We start from the raw sequence: 5181 nt of genomic DNA on the forward strand, positions 1-5181 counted from the left end.
TGCGCTTATATACTTAGGTGCTGGATGTTTCCTGCTGCCTCAAGGACTCTTCTATCAGAGGCTATTTGTCATGTCTGGACTCCTTCTCGTTGCTTGGGGGTGGCAGAACTGAACTTCCCTCCCTGTACATTCTGTAACTCTACTGTACTAATTCATTACTGCGGAAAAGCAACAGGTGCTGCCTGTGCCGGTCATTAATAATAAAGTATGCTTTCCCTCCCCCCTCCCCCTCTTCATTTCATCATCCGTGCCTGGCTTGTTTCTTCCTCCTGGGCATTGGACCAACCTAAGGGGGTCATTTATTAAAGGTTTTCTCCTATTCTGTATCTATGGGGAAAATGCTTAGATAAGGAGGCCCTGCCTAAGAGTTGTATGAAAGGTGTATGTGTTACATGAGCATCTGAGAGCACCACAGGTCTCTCATGTACAACATCGTCTTCGGAAAACTCTCTCCTTCCTTTCCAACCTTTTCTAAGGCTTTCAAAATGTAAGCAGAATGAATTTTACAAAGCATTACAAAATATATTCCTTTTTTTTATATTCTTCAGAACTAAGGTACTCTTCACTACACACTGCTCAGGAAGTACAAAGCACTGCAGAGGTCAATATTCAAAACTAAGCATTTAAATGGATAACCTGGAGTTAGATGGATAACTTGTGAATACTGTGTACAGTTCTGGAGACCGCACCTTCAAAAGGGATGGAATCAGTCCAGAGGGAGGCTACTAAAATGGTCAGTGGTCTTTGTTCTAAAGCATATGGGGATAGACTTAAAGATCTAAACACGTATAACCTAGAGGAAAGGCGAGATAGAAGAGATATGATAAAGACATTCAAATATCTCAAAGGTTTCCATGCACAGGAGGTGAGCATTTTTCAAAGGAAAGCAGGCTCTAGAATGAGAAGTCATGAGATGAGGGTGAAAGGGGGTAGACTCAGGAGTAATCTTAGGAAATATTTATTTACAGAAGGTGGTGGATATATAACAGTTTCCCAGTGGAGATGGTGGAGGCAAAAACAGAATATGAATTCTTTGTGCTGCAGCAGTCAAAAAAGTAAACAGAATGTTAGGCATTATTAGGAAGGGAATGGTTAATAAAACAGAAAATGTCATAATGCCTCTGTATCGCTCCATGGTGGGACCGCACCTTGAATTCTGTGTACAATTCTGGTCACCGCATCTCAAAAAAGATATAGTTGCGATGGAGAAGGTACAGAGAAGGGCAATCAAAATGATAAAGGGGATGGAACAGCTCCCCTATGAGAAAGGCTGAAGAGCTTAGGGCTGTTCAGCTTGGAGAAGAGACGGCTGAGAGGGGATATGATAGAGGTCTTTAAGATCATGAGAGGACTTGAACGAGTAGATGTGAATCGGTTATTTACACTTTCGAATAATAGAAGAACTAGGGGGCATTCCATGAAGTTAGCATGTAGCACATTTAAGACTAATCAGAGAAAATTCTTTTTCACTCAATGCACAATAAAGCTCTGGAATTTGTTGCCAGAGGATGTGGTTAGTGCAGTTAGTGTAGCTGGGTTCAAAAAAGGTTTGGATAAGTTCTTGGAGGAGAAGTCCATTAATGGCTATTATTCAAATTTACTTAGGGAATAGCCACTGCTATTAATTGCATCAGTAGCATGGGATCTTCTTAGTGTTTGGGTATTTGCCAGGTTCTTGCAGCCTGGTTTGGCCTCTGTTGGAAACAGGATGCTGGGCTTGATGGACCCTTGGTCTGACCCAGCATGGCATGTTCTTATGTTTTTAAGAAAGCATGGGCTAAATGCAGGGGATCTCTGAGGGAGTTACAGGAATTGTAAGGGTTAGATAATTTGGATGGAAGGGCAGACTAGTTGGGTCATACGGTCTTTTTCTGCCATCATGTTTCTAAGTTTTTATTGCCTTCCCTGACTTACATGATTGCAAATCTGAGGAAAGGCAGCTCTTCTTTGACTACCTTCATTCTTTTTTTTTTTCACCAAGTAGTTTCCTCCTGCTCCTCTTGGGGCTTCTAGCTCAAGTGGAAATGGCCTCTTTTGAGCTACAGTGCCAGGAGCCTTCATTCCCAAATACCTAGGAAATATCTCCTCATTTTATATACTTCCCAAGGGGTTGGGATACATCTTGCACTCCAAACTCTCTATATTACCGACCCAATATAGAAAAAGTCCACTGGTGATTCCTCTGTTGTGGTCCTGGGGATATTTTTGTCATTTCTTGAAGTTAGGGTGGACTATATCCCAATTTTTGCCCATGCTTGGCAATACAGCCTTTCTGCCAGGGCTGGATCAACGGGTTTTTGTTGACTGGGCCTCTAAGGGTCTGAAGTTAATTGCGCAATTTTTGACGGATGAAGGAATTTTAAAATCGTACCAAGACATGGTGGAGGAATATGGTTTACATAATAAGCATTTTTACACTTATTTACAAACGAGACATTACATTCACTCTCTAGGGGTGTGGAACTGGGGTACTGAGCAGAGATTATGTCTCTCGGAGATTTTTGATGTGGATGATACATCCCGCCACTCAGTCTCCTATATTTATGGTACCTTAAGTAAGTTGAAGCCGAATATTCTGTTTGCTAACATTCTGGGGAAGTGGAAGTTAGAAATGGACATGGAATTTTCGGAAGTACAATATGGGAAATGTTTTGGGAAAATAAAGCCTCTCACTAGTAATATAGCCCTTTGTGAAGTTCAATATAAATTTCTATTGAGGTATTATTATCCACAAACATTGGTATACTATATGGGGATTGATGCGACGGATCTGTATGTAAAATGTAAATTGTTACCTGGGTCCTTAAAGCTTGCTCCAGGATTCAGTCTTTTTGGTCACTTCTCCTACGCTATATATATCAGATTACCGATGTTATGTTACCCATGCAGGCAAAAGTGCTGCTCTTTGATAATTTGAGTGGGGTGGCGGTGGGTCGCAAGGTGTTGTTTATTAGCCAGAAAAGTTATTTTACAATGATGGTTAGAAGAAGACCATCCGAATTTGACTCAGTTGCGGAACTATCTCCATCTTATGTGTACTAATGACAAATGTTTGGAAAAGATGGATTTGATGAAGTGTTGGAAAACATTTCTGCAGGTGTGGGGCCTTTAATTGCAATCATTACCACATCGGGCTAGAAGACTCATTCTTAATGATTACAACATTATTTCTAGGGGTTAATGCTTGTTTTAGGTAATCTGGCAGTGGTTGCGAGGGGCAGGGGGGGAGTTTTATGCAGTGGGTACTGCACACATATTTGTATTAAGCGGGCATTGGGAAGAGTACACCAATGCATCTGTTTGTTTTCTTTTTTTTTTTTTTATAATTTAATATTTATTGATTTTCAATATTCACATTAAGCAAATATTATACATTGCGTAGATTAATATCCATCAAACATTCTTAAACTAACAAGACTTTTCATCACTTACTCAGTCTAACATCGTTCTCATCTACTATTCCAAGTAATATGGGGGAGTTTTAAACATGGCGGTTTACAAGAAATGTAACACATATTATGTAAAAAGCATTTAGACCGTCGTGAGAATGCAACAGAAACATCTGTATTTGCTACGATAACTACAGGGTCTGGGGGTTACTAGGCTCAAGAAACTTCTGCAGTTGGGCTGGTCCAAAGAAGATATATTTCACGTTTAAATGCTTAATAACACATCTGCTGGGATACCTCAGACTAAAACTGGAGCCCTTGGCCACAACTTCGGACCTTAACGCTAAACATTTCTTACGTCTCTCTTGTGTAACACGAGATATATCTGGATATATCCAGATTTTACTTCCATAATAAACTTCCTCTCTATTTCTCATAAATCTCTTTAATATAAGATCCCTATCTGAAGGAAAAGTACATTGAAGAAACAGCGTCATTCTCCTCTTAACTTCTGATTCCATTGATAATTCCAGAATCTGGGTCAAGTTCAATAAATTCTCGTCTTCTTGTACTGGTTCTTTCCCCTTTTCTTCCTTATTCGGTAAATAGTATACTTTTGAAATCACTGGTAGTCCTTCGGAGGGAATATTCAAGATCTTTATCATATACTCCTTGAACATGTCATATGCAGATATCTCTTTTATGTATGGGAAATTCAAAACCCGAAGATTTAAATATTTAATCTGATTTTCCAGGTTCTCTAATTTCTTCACACTTATATTCTCTACTCTCATAATCTCAGTTTGAACCTTTTCCCCATACGTTGTTCCATTCCTTGTAAAGTGTTGGTATGTTCCATCAAATTTTTCTCAAATTTCGATATTTTATTATTTGATTGCAGAGTAATATTAGTCAAATCAATAACTGCTTTCTCCAGGCCCTTTATTGCATGCCACAACGACTCCAATGTTATCGCTTTCGGCAACTCAGTAGAAGTGTAACTTCCCAGCAGGAGCCGTTTCTCCCCCCCCCCCCCCCCCCTGAAGTTTCCCCACTCGCTACCTCCCGGATAGCTCTTTCCTCCTCGTCTTTGCTGGCTTGGGGTAAGATACTCGTCATAATTTTTCCAATTTCAACAGTTCCAGGCATTAAATGTAACTCGGGTGTACTTACCCCAATAAGCACAGCTTCAGACGGAACCGGAGAGGGGGGGGGTAATCAGAGCGCCGGGACTTAGAGTTACTTCTTCAGCCAGCAAGGCCGAGATCCGCCCAAAGTCGGCGTTTGCAGCGGCTGCTTCAACCGGCGTTTTTCCTGCTGCCTCGGTAGCGAAAAATGTCTCAATCCATGTCTGGCCAGCTTCAGAAACCGGCGAAGATAAAGCTATCGCCTCTCTGAGCTTGGCTTTTCTCTTAGAATGCAGCATTTTGTGAAAGCAATATTTCTGAAGAAATAACGGAGAGAGCGTCTTTCGCAGCCTTTCACTTGGTGGCCATCTTGCTCTCCCTGTTTGTTTTCTTTTATACTGCCTGTCTGGTGTTGTGTATACCATATGTGGATCCCCACATATGGTATACATTGTGATTATTGCTTCCCTGTGTCTACATTTGACTAGTGCTTCCCTGTGTCTGCATTTGACTTCCCTTAAGTAACCCTACCTGCCCTGCTACCCTCGAGGGGCCCACAATGGCTAACTACCTTAACTTCCCAATCCCGCGTATCCACTACCCCACCCGCACACATCATAATCTTCCTACACTTCTAAGTCCCTTCTCCCTATCCTCATTTCACC

Source organism: Rhinatrema bivittatum, chromosome 9 (assembly GCF_901001135.1).
Source record: "Rhinatrema bivittatum chromosome 9, aRhiBiv1.1, whole genome shotgun sequence".
NCBI lineage: Eukaryota > Metazoa > Chordata > Amphibia > Gymnophiona > Rhinatrematidae > Rhinatrema > Rhinatrema bivittatum.